Raw genomic sequence first — 18,220 nt, 5'->3', positions numbered from 1 at the left:
AGAAATTTCCCCAAAATGGTCTGAAATTCTCAGAAAAATACTCTTGTATATATTTCTCAGAAAAATACAAAAAAATAGTATTTAATCTTTGTTTTCATGTAAAAAACATAGATTCTGTTCCAAAAAAAAATACAAATTTTTTTTTTTTAAAATATTAAAAAAAGAACAAAAAAATTCAACAATAAATGAAGAAAATTGCAAAATGGTTTTTAGAAACCCTTTTTAGAGAAAACTTTTTGGAGAGGTCCTTCCGTGGAAAAACCATATTTTCATTTTAAGAGTCGAGTTAGGGTTTTGAAAAAACCCTAACTCTCGCCATCTTCCTTGCTTCACCTCAGCCGCCCCTCTCTTTCACTCTCAAAACCCTCAGCCGCCCGATCACCATCGAGCTTCTTCCTCTCCTTCTCAACCTGTTGAACCCTCCATCTTCAACCCTCCATCACAAACTCGCTCTCCTCCACCCATCCTCAACCAACATCTTCCCCAACACTCCTCCCTCTCTTTAAAAGAACCTTTCCATCTCCTCTCAAAGGACCGCGTTTCACCCCACCATCTTCTGATCTCTCTTTGCACGACCCGTGATCACCCCTCCACTTTCTTCTCCTTCACGAACGCTTCTTCACCTCCCCATTTCTTCTTCTCGGATCGTCTTCACCGCTTCCCTTTTCCTGTATATAGCATCCTCTCCTTTTGCCTTCACTAAATCCGCCATTCACCTCTTCATGGTGTTCTTCATATCGAGCAAAGAAAATCACGCCTCACCAATCTATCAGCCTCTTTCACGATGACCTTCCTCTTCGCCTTCCTATCTCCTCCGTTTCTCCTCAAGTAATAGGTCAACTACCTCTCCATTACAGGTAAATACGTTTTCTTCTCCTCTGTAAAGTTTTCTTTCCTCTGTGATTTCTTGCTTCTTAAACCCATTAACGCACCTTGGGTAATGTTGAGTTGCTTGTGCAACATCGACACACCCATATGCAACAGCGATGGAACGTTTGTTCCAACATTTCCCTCTTACGTTTATTAAAATTTCTCTGATTTTTGTTAAATATCTGTCTTCCAATTTGTCATTTTCATTATCCGATCTACCTACTGCCACAATGGAGGAATACAATGTTCCAACCTATTTCATTTTTTTTTTTTAAGTTTGCATCTAACCTTAGATCTCGTTTTAGATAAGTAATAGGTATTCTTAATGTCCATTTCTCTGCCTTCTGTTGGTTGTGATTGCCTATTGTGTTTGATTTTCTATTTTCCACCTTTCATTTATTGGATTCAATATCGGTGATGCCATCATTGCCATCTTTAGAATATAGCAACGATTTACATGACATCGGTTTATTTACATCACCCTGTGCATTGGGATCCCATTTCCTCAGTGTAATCCCGTGGTTGCTTCATACATTGTTTTAAAGATGTTCTGATTCACCATACACCTGGATCCTCTATATTTTACTTTATCATTAGGCATGCTGTGTTTGCAAAACATTAGTTTCTGCACACCGGACTTCATCTGCAAACAGGAAGATGGCAAGTTTTTTTTCAAAAAAACCTGTGACAGCGTTCATAACATGGTAATTTTAAGTGTACACGAGTTGTCATGGTTCGTCATCAAGTACCTCCACAGTGATCTGCATGTTAAAGCCTGAAAACTTTGGTGACGAATTCTCCAGTACAGAATCTGCTGAAATCGTGGCATACAAGACACTTTGAGTTCTCTGGATAAGATGACTCCCCCTTTTTTATTCTCATTTTGTTATTAGCATTTTATTCTTGCGCGAAAGATAAAGGAGAGATCATGGATATTGATGAAATGGGTTACAAAATCAAGTTTGATGGGTCAGCGCCTACAGATAACCAGGTGGAATCAGGTAAGAAAGCCTCACTGTTACTTTTTTTTTTTTTTTGCATCAATCCTTTTTTTTATATATATATATATATTCTATGTTCCTGAAATTATAACTCTGTGTTTTTCCTCTTAATGATAAAATGATAATCCAATTTGTTTGTTAATAAGCAATTGTCGGGTTATAAAACTTGGATATTTTGGAACAAATATCTTGTAACCAGTTTATATTGGGCCTAATCGGATGGGACCCTCAAGAGGTAAGGCCTGATCATCTCTCTGATTTATTTGGGAATTACCAACTGCTCTAATTGCCAGCATGAAGTTGAAATGTTGTAAATTCCAATACAAAGGTCCCACAACATTTGTTAGTAACTGTGCACGTCACCTGCCCAAGACACCTGAGTAATTCAAACAACATTTATGAGAGGTTGTTGGAGAAATTTGAAACTGAGAAAACAGTTAATTCTCTTGCGATGACAGTTTGCAGAACCATGCTGATGTTCCCATATGTGGATGATTCTGTAGCAAAGGTGACACTCCCTTTTATCATAAATCTAACAATTCAGTAAGCTGGCAAAGGCAGAAGGTAACTTTGTTGATAATATTGCAAATTTTCCTCTTCAATTGGAAGGAATCAATCTTACAATACCCAGGAGAAGTGTTTTCTTTCCCCTCAATTTGAGCTGAATTGCGAAAACTATGGCTGAAGTGAATTATCATTGTGATCGCAGGTTCCATTCACTAAAGTTTAAATATGATGAGCTAATATCCTACTATGGCGTCCACGCAGTTGGGGTACAACCAGTCATTTAAGATTAAGCAAAGACCAGCTCATTTCAGTTCGTATTTCTTAAAGACATGAGGGGCTCAAGTGAATCTACAGAGTCAAGGGAATCAACTTCTAAAAGATTGGGATCCATATAGCTACATCCACCAAAGCTGCCCGTAAACAAGGACAAAATCTGCAGGGAACTGTCAGGCTTCCATGTATCACTACCAAATCAAAAATTTCCTCTCAGATGAGTCATCTTTTCATCATATTTTATAGCACTTACAGCATTTGGTTGATGTTTGACATGCTTTACTGTGGGATTACCTAAAAATCTGTAGCACCAACATTGTCATCGATGCATGTAATGTTGTTTTGTGGCCCTACGAATTTGTAGTAAATTCATCTGGGTTAGATGCTTTTATCCGAAATTGCAACACCTGAACCACAATATTTTCAGTTTGCTGTAATATGTTTACTCTGTTCTTATGCTGCATGTTTATACCTGTGCTTAGTGTATTAGCGATGTAAGTTTGTGCAAACTTTCGATGCTGAATTCTTTTACTTGCTTTTCTGACTGAAAGTCACCAACACACCATCGTCCACCTCCATAGCAGTCACTCAGCACTGCTGTAGCCTTTATTTGTCATGTTTATAGCAATACCAAGATATTGCTGTGTTCATCTTATTACATCACTTATGGCAATACCGAGTATTGTTGTAGTTTCCTTATGCACATAAACATACCAATTTCCATTCCACTGTACACTCCCAGCAATCCAAGAGTTTGCCCTTGCCCACGGCTCCATGGCCATCCCTTGTGGCACCCTCTCCATTAGCACCATTTGGAAACAGCAGCCTGCCAATATTGTCAGGAATATGCACCTTGAAATTTTCTGCTACTGAGAGTATGTTAGGGATGAGTGCAGTTGATTGGTGGGGATCATTTACCCCCTTTCTTGCCAATGTTATCTGTTGTCCTCAGTTGCAAGCCACTCTTACAGTTCTTATAGGGGAATCTAGCAAAACATCTGGTTTACTTGCTTTAGACATGAATCATGCAAATTACTGCCTGTCAGATGTTCAGAAAATCTTGACAAACCAGGGTGCAAATGAAAACCTTCAACACATATGTTCGTTACAGCCTTCCAATCTTACTTAAAGTTCTTGTCCAATTAAAGATGTAAATGAGTTTGAGACCCCTGCAGATGTGTCTAAACTTTTGGCTGCATGTGGGAAGGTTGATGCAGTAAAGGAGTGTTTACAGCCAGGTGTGTCAAAGTGCTGTATCTGAGTCTGCAAAGAGAATTGTCTTGATGGATTCTTCTCTTTCGACTCCCATGAGGGAGTCCAAATGTTCCTGAGCTCTCAACCGCAATTGATGATTGCATGAGGGTTGTCTACAGATGGTTAACTAGTCGCCTGGATCCAGATGGTGCAAAGGAAGTTCTCAGGCGTATGTCCAATTGCAATGAAGAATCAGGTTATCTGTTACCAAGCTTGCCTTCAGATGCAGCACTTGACCACACTTCAAGAATCAGTTTCACGTGCGATTTGAATGACAATATTGATGCTCCATGGCCATCAGCTTCTTTAGTATCAACATCTTCATGCAATAAATCAATTTCATTCACAGCCATTTCCAGCTTCACAGGCCCATTTAGCTTTGTAATAGACACCCTTCACAGCCCTATTTCATTGATGTCACCACCTGTATGCCCCTTTTGTACATATACTTCCCCATTGATTTAGTACTATATTATATATACATTTTCACATTCAATCTTTCACAAAAACTTATGTTGCCACTCTTGTATTATAGATATGCATACTATCATTTAGCTTTCATATATATATGCATGACATTTTCTTGTATTGCTAACTCTGTTTTGCAGGAATATATGAGGGATTTAGATCTTTTTTTCTTAGATATTTCCCATCTTTTCAGAATTCAATCTCATAATGTAATAATCAGATGTAATGAAAATATTTCACATTTCCTGCTCTAGATTAGAATGAATGAGCATTTGTAAATATCATAAATTGCTTATTCTCATACCTTTTACCTTCACTTTTCAAAATCTCACAATGGTGAAACACGAATGGCACGTGCACCATTTCGTAAGAGGTAAATTAATACTAAGTTGATGATCCATATCAATGGCCATAGTCAGGGTGTGGACAAAACTTAGTATTTTTATCTTTTACGAAATAATATTAGATCCACACTGGATCCGTTTTCAAAATGCATCATATTTTCGTTAAATATTTTTTTTTTCCTTTTATCAGAATTTAACTTAAAATTAACTCAAAATATATACCAATGGCCATAGTCAGGGTATATTGAGAGTTAATTTCATTTTAAATTCTATAAAAGCACCAAATGTGTTTCATTCTTCACCTGAATTTAAATATAGATTATTATATAATACATTCAATGACCATAGTCAAAGATGTATTATATTTTCAATCTTGTTTTAATTCATCCAAAGAATGAAATAGCTTTTCAAAATCCAATTTCAAATTTTTTAAATTCATTCATCATTTAGGATTGAACTGCATCATATTTTCAAAATTACTTTTTCAAAACTCCAAGTGATGTAAATATCTTCTTCAATCAATCTTCAATCCTATTCATTTTTTTCAATTCTATTTCATTTTCCATCTCACAGTCCAATTTAACTTTGAGATTTCAATTTCATTTCATATTCAAAATTTCCAATTCAAATTCATTTTCAAAGTTCAATTTTACTTTGAAATTTCAAATTCATTTTCAAAAGCTCCAATCAAACTCAAAGTTCAATTTAACTTCGAGATTCTTGATTCATTTCAAGCTTCAAATCTAAGGTCTAAATTGACTTTGGGATTCATCTGTATATTCAAAATTCAATTTCTAAAATTCCTTTTCCCAAATTCAAATCAGACTTAGAAATTCTTGATTCATCTTCTGAATTTAACTCCAAATCCATTTTAAGATCCAAAATTCAACACTCATATTGGATCTCAGACTTCAGATCCAATTTACTTATAGGATCCAGAACCAATTTCACTTTGGATCTTAGACTTCACATCCAATTTTTCATTCTAGGATCCAGAATCTAATTCTACATTGGATCTCAGACTTCAGATCCAAATCCATCTTAGAATCCGGAACCCAATTCTACTTCGGATCTTAGACTTCAGATCCAGTTCCAGGATCCAGAATTCAATCACATATTGGATCTTAGACTTCTGATCCAAATCCATCTTAGGATCCAGAACCCAATTTTATCTCGGATCTCAGATCTCGGATCCATCTTAGATCCAATTCCATTTCATTTCGAGACTGCAAATCTAAGTCCACTTACAGATCATATCTGGAGTTCATCTCTACACCATTTAGATTTCTCAGATCCATTCTAAATTTAAGTTTTCCAATTTCAAAGTCTAGATTCAATTCCATCTCAAGTATTCATTTCCTTTCCTAAATTCAAATTCAAATTCAAAATCTATTTCTTAACTTTGAAACTTCATTTCCTTCTATTTCAAAGCTTCAAGTCATTCCTCCTCATTTATTCTTTCAAAATTCTGATCTACTTCAAAGACTTAGAACTTCTCTGATCTATCTCAAGTTCTAAGTGAGATTCAAACATTTCTTCACTCCCTTACCAAGTTCATCTCAGAATACTTGGAAATTTCTAAATCAATGTTTCTAAAGAGCATACATTATGGCATTGCACAAGCATGATTCTTTGTGCATTTAGATCTTTAGAATAAATTCTTAGGTTATATTTAGGCAAAGCAAAAGGCATAGATTTGATCCTTGGTTCGATTACCCCTGGTAAAGGCGCCGGGAACGGTCGAACCTCGTACCCACGAGCGAATCCCGTCTCTTCATTTTTTCTGCAAATTTTCAAAACGGAGGCGAGTTATTTTCTAAATATTTTCCAAATAAAGGTCAAGTGAAAACCCGCAAAATAGTTCCTCTTCTCTCTCTCTTTCTTTCTTTCTTTTCTCTTCTCTCTTTCTTTTCTTTCTTTTATCCTTCTCCCTTCAAAAAGGAGGAGAATAGAGGTTAGAAAAGGAAAAGAGAAGGAAGAGAGAGAAACCATAAAGAGAGGAAAAATTTTGCGATGATCACAGTTTTGGCGACCGTGATAGGACTCGTCTTCGTCCGGTTGGATCTATGCCTTTGCTTTGCTTTTATATAATCTAAGTCATTATTCTAACATATGTCAGCTACATTTTCCATGCAAACCTTAGGAGCCTAGATTTTGTCCTAAAGCTGACATCATTGCATATAGGATCTAAGTATGGTTTGGTAGGACCATATTGATGAGATTATATCCATGTTCACAATAGACTTAGGTCTTAAATACAACTCTCCTCAATTTTAGGGATTGAATGCAAACAATGTATGCAAGTGTATGCTTCTTCTTTATTTAAATCTATCTTCTTTAGGACTTGCATTAGAGTCTTATGATTTTGCATGTTGATCATATTTTGAAAACATCCCTACCTATATTGTCCCGGTCTTCACGTTGCTGGGCTGTCTCACTAAACCATAGTTCGGGAGAGAGTCTCACAACTGGACCAGTTATTTGGGTTCGCGCCCCCTACCACGTACCTAAGGGCCATAGTCCGAGGTATATCAGTAGGTGCTCAAGGATGTTGGGGAAGCCATTTACCTTAGAACCGAAGAGATATCTTATATGCCACGTACTTCGAGCTTCGGCTTGAGTATATCGGCATACCTTGATTGGAATCAGATGATATAAATCTTAGAGTTAGGATTAAGGTCCTAACAGCCATTTCAAATATTGCATATAGAGTCAGCTTTAGGGAGTGTTGTTTGTATATCCTTGCTTGTATATCTGTGATTGTGTGATATTTTATATCTTCCTTATATTTTCCAAAACCTTGGGTATATGTTTCAAAATGTCCTCTTTATTTTTAAAACCCAGGTGTATTTTTCTTTATCCTTTTCTTCTTCTTCTTCTAAAAATTCTTCCAAATTCTTCTGATCCTGCCTACAAGTTCTTCAAAAGTTTAAATCCTTACCATTTATTCTCAAAATTCCATTTTTCCTTTTATTTTTCTTCTGTTTTTATATTCTTGTTTATATTTTCATAAAAATCTCTTTCCATCAAGAGATATCCTTTTAAAAAATAATATTTTCTTTTCATATTTTCAATTGGTTACTCTCCCTCGTAGAGTAAACAACGCAATTGTCACAAATTTGGTGGCGACTCAATCCCTAGTAATGGGATACAATTAAATTTTTAACCTAAATCCTTCCTCTTTGTCAAAATATCTCCAAAAAGTTTCCTTGGTCTAAAAACCTCCATTTTCCTCCACAGAGAGTTCTGATATTTCAAAAATTGTCACTACAAGAGGGGGAAAAGAAACAGATCCTCAACTCAGCGACAGTGAGGCGGAAGAGATGAGCTCTCCTAAATCAGTCAGGGGACAGGGTCAGAACAAGAAAGATGACATCGACCCCGCTATGTATGACATGTTCCAAAAGATGATGGCAAGGATGATGTCGGAGCAAGCTGAGGCCAAGCTGAAAGAGGCAGCTCCTAAAAGCAAGCTGAAGAAGAAGCCTGTGAAAAAGACAATCAGAATCATAAAAAAGAAGGTGCAGCCAGACACTACTTCGGAGGAATCAGAGTCAGTCGAGGAAGAGTCAGAAGAGGAAGAGCAGATTGTCTACAGACAGAATCCTCCAAAGCAGTCCGTAAAAATAGCTGCAGAAGAGCCTGAATCCGTCAACAAGGCCAAGTCTGGGGCTCCAGCAGAGGACCTGATGAGCAAGCAGATGAAGTAGATGAATCGAGACATTAAGGATATTCAAGCCAAGGGTAAGGGCAAGCAGACCTACACCGGCGAAGATTTTTATGATGGTCTAGATGGGGATGATAATCTGGAAAATCTTCCCCGCAAGTTTCTCAAATTTGACGGGACTGGCAACCCTAAAGCCCACTTAGCCACATTTTATGCAGAGTGCAGCCATTTCAGGAAAGATAACAGGGCTCTGTTCATTTGCTTTTCCTGCAGTCTGGAAGGTATAGTAGCCAGGTGGTATGCGGACCACATCAATCCTATCGAACTACGAGAGTTCGATAAAGTAGTCAATTTGTTCATAGAGCATTTTCTATTCAACACTGAGGTTTCACCTACGCTCAATCACCTTTACAATTTAAAGCAGAATGAGACTGAAAGAGCAGGAGAGTTCATCCACAGGTGGAGAAGTACCTGCAATAAGATGAAAGTTCCCATTCCAGAGGAGCATGCATTGCAAATAATCCTCAGCAATTTCTCTCAGCCCCTGAGAAGCCTCATTGCCACTTCTCCAGCAAAATCCTTTATCAAATTAATTGAGCGAGCCGAATGGCTCGAAGCAGGAATAGAAAGTGGGCTTTACGAGGGCATGCCTCTGGCCAAAAATATCCAAGACCAGAAAAAGAAAGCGCAGTTCACTCATGCAGCTGATACCTCTAGCAATAATCTTGATAACAGCGGAAGAAACAGAAATGACAGCAAGAATGATCAGAACCACGACGCAGCTCAAAGGGAAAAGTCTTCCAAGCAGAGTAACAAGCCGTCTCAGTCTAACCTTCCGCAAAAGGAAAAGATAAAGCGCGAAGGTTGGAGTAATGATCGTGAGTTCACCCCTCTGAAGCAAACGCTCGAAGAAGCCCTTGAATTCATGCTGGCCAAAGGATTGGTTAAACTCTCGAAACTCACGGATCCTCCCACGGTCATGGGAAGGTTCAAAAATCAGTTCTGCAAGTTCCATCGAGCAGTGGGGCATGACACCGATCACTGTTTCATCTTCAAAAATATTGTTCAGGATTGCGTCGACAAGAATCTCTTTGCTGAAGATGAAGAGGAAGATGACCTAGCCGTCATGACCAAGTCTCTCCCCGGCTACTCAGAAGACTGAAGACGTCAGAATTCTCCTACCTTTTACCTTTTTGCCAAGTCATCTTGTAGGGGGCCAGTCAGCCCAGTCCTTTTGTGACCTTTTGGTCAAAGTGTTTATAAATATTTCAGTTCTTTGTTATCAGTTTTGCTCGTCAATGAAATGTCAATTTTCCTTTATATCTCTAAATATCCCAATACTTTCTTCCTCTGCCACATAGGGGCATTTGCTTTTGAAAATCTATATTTCAAAAATCTCTTCATCAGCTTCTGTTAAAATCACATTTAAATTCCTGTTCTTTTCAGAATGCGGGACCAATCCTTACATCATTCATGAGAGAAATGATATTACCTATGAGGGCTTTTTCAAAAATCATGAAATTTTTAAAAATCTTCGTTATGACCAAGGAGTTCAAATATTCCTTGGTCTAACCTTTGACAAAAAAATCAACCCTCGTGTTGATCATATCTTCAAAAATAAGTTTTTCAAACCATTATATTGAAAGATCAACCCTTATGTTGGTCTTATCTTCCAAAATGAATTTTAAACTTTTATATTCAAAGATCAATCCTTGTGTTGATCTTATCTTTCAAAATGGATTTTAAATCTTTATATTCAAAGATCAACCTTTGTGTTGGTCTTATCTTTCAAAATGAATTTAAAATCTTTATAGATCAACCCTTATCTTTCAAAGTGGATTTCAAAACCTTTATATTCAGAGATCAATCCTTGTATTGATCTTCTCTTCCAAAATAGATTTCAAATCTTTTTATTCAAAAGTTCAACTCTTGTGTTGGTCTTATCCTCCAAAATTGATCTCAAAACTTTTCAAAGATCAACCCTGGCGTTGTTCTTATCTTTTAAAATGGGTTATAAATCATCATATTCAAAGATCAATCATTGCATTGGTCTTATCTTCCAAAAATGGGTTTTAAATCAATATATTCAAAGATCAACCCCTGTGTTGGTCTTATCTTCCAGGATTGGGTTTTAAATCATTATATTTAAAGATCAACCCCTGTGATTGATCTTATCTTCCAAGGTTGATTTTTAACATTATCTTCAAAAGATCAACCCTTGTATTGATCTTATTATCAATTTCGAACTGTTATTTTTAGAAATCAGATCTATTGTTGATCTTCTTCTTCAAAAAAAATATATTTTCAAACCATTGCCTTCAAAATTTGACCCTCATGATGATCTCTCGTGTTTGATTTGAAGGATCAGTTCTCGCACTGATCATTCTTCTTATGGTAGATTTTCTTCCGAAAATGATTTTTCACTTACCTTTAAATGAACATTTTCCTTTCAAGATCCCATATGCAGGCAGGATCAGAAAAACTCCTTTTCCTCTTAAATCTTATAAAATTTCAGTTAAATTTTATATTTTTTTTATCAGTTTCATTCATTTTATTCACATTTTTGTCAAGTTTATATCAATTTTATCAAGTTTATCAAATATTTTCTCGAATTCCATTAAAATTTTATCAAATTCTTGTACCCCTTTCAGGTTAAGGGATAAACCTGACCCTCGTTGTCCGAGGTGTTTCCCGCTCAGGTTAAGGGATAAACCTGACCCTCGTTGTCCGAGGTGTTCCCATTCAGGATAAGGGACAATCCTGAAACCCCTCGTAGGAGTCACAATGCTACCTATGAGGATTCTTTCGTAAATACAAGTTTTGCCAATCTTTATTGATTCTCTAGATTTATATCAATTTCCCTTCATTTTACTTTTCTTAAAATCAGGATAAGGGATAATCCTGAAACCCCTTGTAGGAGCAACAATGCTACCTATAAGGATCCTTTTGTAAATACAAGTTTTGTTAATCTTTATTGATTTTCTAGATTTATATCAATTTGCCTTCGCTAAATTTTCTTAAATTTTATTCTTTTCCCATTCAGGATAAGGGAAAATCCTGAGACCCCTTGTAGGAGCAACAACGCTACCTATGAGGATTCTTTTGTAATACAAGTTTTGTTAATCTTTATTGATTTTCTAGATTTATATCAATTTACCTTCGCTAAATTTTCTTAAATTCCATTCTTTTCCCATTCAGGATAAGGGATAATCCTGAGACCCCTCGTAGGAGCAATAACGCTACCTATGAGGATTCTTTTATAAATACAAGTTTTGCCAATCTTTATTGATTTTCTAGATTTATATCAATCTCCCTTTATTAAATCTCTTTAAATTCTATTCTTTTTCCCATTCAGGATAAGGGAAAATCCTGAGACCCCTCGTAGGAGCAATAACGCTACCTATGAGGATTTTTTTGTAAATACAAGTTTCGTAAACCTTCATTGATTTTCTAAATTTATATCAATTTCTCTTTATTTAAATTCCTTAAAATTCTTTTTCCCATTCAGGATAAGGGATAATCCTGAGACCTCTCCTAGGGGCAACAATGCTACCTACGAGAATTCTTTTTGCAAATACAAGTTTTATCGATCTTTATTGATTTCTAAATTTATATCAATTTTTCTTTAAAGTTCTATTCTTTTTCCCATTTAGGATAAGGGATAATCCTAAGGTCACTCATAGGGGCAACCATGCTACTTGTGAGAATTCTTTTACAAAAATAAATCAATTTCCTCAAATGTTCTACATTTTTTTTTCCTTTTGTCCTCTCAAAACTTATTCTTTTTATATTCCCCATCACATACCTGGTCCATCTAAATCATAGATCATAAATTCTAAATCTTGTCATATCCCTTCTAAATTCAAGTCTCAGGTTATCTCTTCATAAAATCTTCTATTTCCCCTTCAGGTTAAGGGATAAACCTGAATCATTCTTTTCCTAAATTCTCATCAAATGTATATTCTTTTCCCTTTCAGGTCAAGGAGTAAACCTGAATCTTTCCTTTCTAAAATTCTCATCAAATGTCTATATAAAGGATAATCCTGAAACCCCGGCCTTTCTTCTTGCCTCGATATCTAAATATCTTAAATAGGCCGATCTCCTTCCCGACTCTCAGTGGGAAAACCTAGTGTTCGCATTGGTTATTTTGCTAAAGTTTTTAAATCTAAAGATCAAGTTCATCAGTCCTCGTGCTGTTTGTCTCTCAGAAAGTCTCAATCTTAAATCAAGTCGTTAAATGAAATGTCCCAGCTACTTCGCTGGTCGTTAAATGATTAAATGAAATGTCCCAGCTACTTCGCTGGTCGTTAAATGATTAAATGAAATGTCCCAGCTACTTCGCTGGTCGTTAAATGATTAAATGAAATGTCCCAGCTACTTCGCTGGTCGTTAAATGATTAAATGAAATGTCCCAGCTACTTCGTTGGTCATTAAATGATTAAATGAAATGTCCCAGCTACTTCGCTGGTCGTTAAATAAAATGTCCCAACTACTTCGTTGGTCGTTAAATGAAATGTCCCAACTACTTCGTTGGTCGCTAAATAAAATGTCCCAACTACTTCGTTGGTCGTTAAAAGAAATGTCCCAACTACTTCGTTGGTCGCTAAATGAAATGTCCCAACTACTTCGTTGGTCGCTAAATGAAATGTCCCAACTACTTCGTTGGTTGCTAAATGAAATGTCCCAGCTACTTCGCTGGTCGTTAAATAAAATGTCCCAACTAATTCGTTGGTCGCTAAATGAAAGGTCCCAACTCCTTCGTTGGTCGTTAAAAGAAATGTCCCAACTACTTCGTTGGTCGTTGAATGAAAGGTCCCAGTTTTTACTGGTCATTAAATGAAAGGTCCCAGTTTTACTGGTCATTAAATGAAAGGTTCCAGCTCCTTCGCTGGTCGCTAAATGAGAGATCCCAATTTACTGGTCAGAAAATCCAAAATCATAAATTACAACTAAAGGTCGCATCAAAATCTATATTGAGTAAATATTTCACATAGAAGTCATGAAAACTTTGCCAATTTGCTAAAAATATTTGTTGATTCCAAATAAATCTTACTGCACAAAAGAATTACCTCAGATTTCTTCTAGTATTTTCTCCATAAAAGGTGAAACTCTTTGCGAAAAAGAGGTAAAATTCAAATCTTTTTCCTGTTGATCAACCAAAAGGATGAAAGAAATATCCTTGGTATGATTAGTGAAATAAATATTCAATGATGTTGAAAAGCCAGAAACGAATTGATATTGATCATGGCTATGACGCATGTTTAAAGATGATTTTCTGGCAATTAGACAGTGGAAATATCCTGAGCTATAAAAGAATTCACTTAATCCATATCCTCTCATTTTAAAGTTGCAATCAAATATCTGCAAAAGGGATCTCTCAATTGTCGTCAAGATAAAGGCGAATTAAGCGAGTAGACCCCCGGGGCTAAAGAAGATTTGAAACATCTCCAAGATGACAGAGTTTGTGACGGATCCTTCTAGGGAAAGTTCGGATCACCGTCAAGATGAAGGCGGATGTGATGGACCTACCGACAAACCCTAAATGATATTTGATTTCAGCTATCATCTAAAGACCTTTGAGCCAATATCATATATAATCCCTGAGAAAAATGAAGGATCAGAACATCTCCAAGATGAAGGAGTTTGTGACGTACCCTTCCCTGAAGAAGAGAGAAAAGTCAGGACACATCCAAATGAAGGATGATGTAAAAAGCCCGAAAAAGCCCAATGACTCAAAAAGAGTGCAAGAAGATCATCATGAGAAAACACTCAGATATCAAACTGCCTAAATTGCCAGAAGTCATCTTTTCTCATGCAAAATTCTTTTATCAATATCTTTTCACTACTTGCTTTTATGAAATTGAGAATATTTTCTTCTCTTCTCATATCAGGGAAATGGATAGCTTCCTTGAAGAAAGTCATCAGCGCTAAAATTTTGAATTTGACTCTTAAAACCAAAGAGTTAACCTCGTTGGAGGAAATACTCTAGGTAAAAGAGGGAATATCTTTCGCACATACGTGCACATTTTAAGCGTTGAAGTCAACTATAAATTTATCCCATTAGCAAAATTTTCTAGATATTCTAAGAATGAAATAAATATTCGATATCCATTTTTGATACCACCTAGAGTTGTTTACATTCTCCGTCTTTCGCTTTGTTGAGAGACTCGCCTTTTCCTTGATAAAAGGATTGTCTTCTCCGTCTTTCGCTTTGTCGAGAGACTTGCCTTCTCCTTGATAAAAGGATTGCCTTCTCCGTCTTTCGTTTTGTCGAGAGACTTGCCTTCTCCTTGATAAAAGGATTGCCTTCTCCGTCTTTCGCTTTGTCGAGAGACTTGCCTTCTCCTTGATAAAAGGATTGCCTTCCTCGTCTTTCGCTTTGTCGAGAGACTTGCCTTCTCCTTGATAAAAGGATTGTTTTCCCCGTCTTTCGCTTTGTCGCGAGACTTGCCTTCTCCTTGATAAAAGGATTGCCTTCTCCGTCTTTCGCTTTGTCGAGAGACTCGCCTTCTCCTTGATAAAAGGATTGCCTTCCCCGTCTTTCGCTTTGTCGAGAGACTTGCCTTCTCCTTGTTAAAAGGATTGCCTTCTTCATATTTTACATCTTGCCTTCTCCTTGTTAAAAGGATAGCCTTCTTCATATTTTACATCTTGCCTTCTCCTTGTTAAAAAGATAGCCTTCTTCATATTTTACATCTTGCCTTCTCCTTGTTAAAAAGATAGCCTTCTTCATATTTTACATCTTGCCTTCTCCTTGTTAAAAGGATAGCCTTCTTCATATTTTACATCTTGTCGTCTCCTTATTAAAAGGATTGCCTTCTTCATATTTCACATTATTTCCTTCTCCTTGTTAAAAGGATTGCCTTCTTCATATTTCACATTTCGCCTTCTTCTTACTATTGCCATGTTCGTCGCCATCTTCATATTTCGCTTTTACCTTCTCCTGTCCAAAGGATTTGCCCTCTTCCATCTTTTGCCTTGTCAAGAGATTTGTCTCCTTGATAAAGGGTTCGCCTTATTCATCTTTCATTCCATCGAAAGATTCATCTCCTGTCACCTTATTCATCGATTTGTCTCACATATCCTTATTTTCATCTCTTACATTTCCCATAAAAGTTGTCTCATCTCTCCTGTCCCATCACGATTTTCAAGAAATCCGTATGGTTGTTCCCACTCAGGTTAAGGGTCAAAACCTGTACTCCTTGCGAGAGGTCATTAAATTCAAAAGCTGATTTAGTCTCAGCAATGAGACGTCCAAGTTCATCCCTTTTTCAAAGCTTTAGGGAGCCCCATTTTCTTCCTCCTTTCGCAAACCCCTTTCGGATTTGTTTGTCCAAACTCCGAAGGTCCCATAATGGTTTCTTCATTCGAGGATTCCATTTTGGTCGTCCCCTTCAAGTTAAGGGTTAAGCCTGAACCTCGCTCTGCGAGTTACCTTCCTTTCAGGTTTGGGTTAAACCTGAGCGTCGTTTAGACGAGGTAATCCTTCCCATCCCATCATGGTTTTCCCATAAAGGAATCCGTGCTCTTTGTACATCCATCCAGGAAAGGATCGTTCTTGAGGCATTTCTCTCAGAAATATCCCATCAAGGTCCGTTTATGTTTCCTTTTCCCATCCAAATTATCCTGATCTATTTTCGTCCCATCCAGGTTAAGGGCTAAACCTGAGTCATTCCAAAGGGCTGATCTTGTCTCACCCACGAGACTTGATCAAAATCCTTATCTTTCACCATCCCTGGGATTTTCACCCAAAGTTCCATCACGGTGTCCTCATTCTTTACTCAATCATATCATTTTCGAGGATTTCGTCTCCCCCAAGCCATTTAGGACAATGCTTTAAAGCCTAAAAAGCCATAATTCTTCCACACCCAGTTCAGATCTGCTGACTGAGGCATTTTTCAAAATTTGGAGTGTTTTCTTTGCCACTAAGCTCGGCTTTCAACCGGCTTAGTAGCAAAGAGGGGCATTTGTGAACACCCCAAATTTTTCAAAATCTTTTAAATATTCCCCTTTTGCCCCTAAATTCATTTTTTTGAGTAAATGAGTCATTTTAAATCTAAATTCTAGTTCATTTCTCAAGTTTTATTGAAATTAAAATCATTTCATATGTTTAAATTGATTTTGGATCTGGATCCATTGCCCAGATCCAAATCTGAATCTCCTTGTTCAAATTTTAAATTAAAATTATAGAAAATACCAAAAATAGCCTTTAAATAGCTCAGATAGTTCATTCGACATCCGTTTGGATCCATCACATTGTATTTCTCGATTCAAGTGTCAAAACTCGAACATTTTCTCAAAGCCTGGGTTCAAACCCATTCTTCTGAAGAAATTTCCCCAAAATGGTCTGAAATTCTCAGAAAAATACTCTTGTATATATTTCTCAGAAAAATACAAAAAATTAGTATTTAATCTTTGTTTTCGTGTAAAAAACTTAGATTCTGTTCCAAAAAAAAAAAAAAAATTAAAAATATTCAGAAAAGAACAAAAAAATTCAAAAATAAATGAAGAAAATTGCAAAATGGTTTTTAGAAACCCTTTTTAGAGAAAACTTTTTGGAGAGGTCCTTCCGTGGAAAAACCATATTTTCATTTTAAGAGTCGAGTTAGGGTTTTGAAAAAACCCTAACTCTCTCCATCTTCCTTGCTTCACCTCAGCCGCCCCTCTCTTTCACTCTCAAAACCCTCAGCCGCCCGATCACCATCGAGCTTCTTCCTCTCCTTCTCAACCAGCTGAACCCTCCATCTTCAACCCTCCATCACAAACTCGCTCTCCTCCACCCATCCTCAACCAACTTCTTCCCAAACACTCCTCCCTCTCTTTAAAAGAACCTTTCCATCTCCTCTCAAAGGACCGCGTTTCACCCCACCATCATCTGATCTCTCTTTGCACGACCCGTGATCACCCCTCCACTTTCTTCTCCTTCACGAACGCTTCTTCACCTCCCCATTTCTTCTTCTCGGATCGTCTTCACCCCTTCCCTTTTCCTGTATATAGCATCCTCTCCTTTTGCCTTCACTAAATCCGCCATTCACCTCTTCATGGTGTTCTTCATATCGAGCAAAGAAAATCACGCCTCACCGATCTATCAGCCTCTTTCACGATGACCTTCCTCTTCGCCTTCCTATCTCCTCCGTTTCTCCTCAAGTAATAGGTCGACTACCTCTGCCATTACAGGTAAATACGTTTTCTTCTCCTCTATAAATTTTTCTTTCCTCTGTGATTTCTTGCTTCTTAAACCCATTAACGCACCTTGGGTAATGTTGAGTTGCCTGTGCAACATCGACACGCCCATATGCAACAGCGATGGAACGTTTGTTCCAACATTTCCCTCTTACGTTTATTAAAATTTCTCTGATTTTTGTTAAATATCTGTCTTCCAATTTGTCATTTTCATTATCCGATCTACCTACTGCCACAATGGAGGAATACAATGTTCCAACCTATTTCATTTTTTTTTTTTTTAAGTTTGCATCTAACCTTAGATCTCGTTTTAGATAAGTAATAGGTATTCTTAATGTCCATTTCTCTGCCTTCTGTTGGTTGTGATTGCCTATTGTGTTTGATTTTCTGTTTTCCACCTTTCATTTATTGGATTCAATATCGGTGATGCCATCATTGCCATCTTTAGAATATAGCAGCGATGGATTTTACATGACATCGGTTTGTTTACATCACCCTGTGCATTGGGATCCCATTTCCTCAGTGTAATCCCGTGGTTGCTTCATACACTGTTTTAAAGATGTTCTGATTCACCATACACCTGGATCCTCTATATTTTACTTTATCATTAGGCATGTTGTGTCTGCAAAACATTAGTTTCTGCACACCGGACT

General features: G+C 37.0%; 1 pseudogene; it reads left to right on the top strand.

Annotated features, from left to right (window-relative positions):
• Positions 1–1,798: 1,798 nt before the first annotated feature.
• On the top strand, positions 1,799–4,370 carry LOC149837802 (putative GPI-anchored protein At1g61900; annotated as a pseudogene).
• The last annotated feature ends 13,850 nt before the right edge of the window (positions 4,371–18,220 follow it).

Source organism: Nuphar pumila, chromosome 5 (genome assembly GCF_984573655.1).
Source record: "Nuphar pumila chromosome 5, dmNupPumi1.hap1.1, whole genome shotgun sequence".
NCBI lineage: Eukaryota > Viridiplantae > Streptophyta > Magnoliopsida > Nymphaeales > Nymphaeaceae > Nuphar > Nuphar pumila.
The sequence above is the reverse complement of the archived record's forward strand: the minus strand, read 5'-3'. Positions and strand labels throughout refer to the sequence as shown.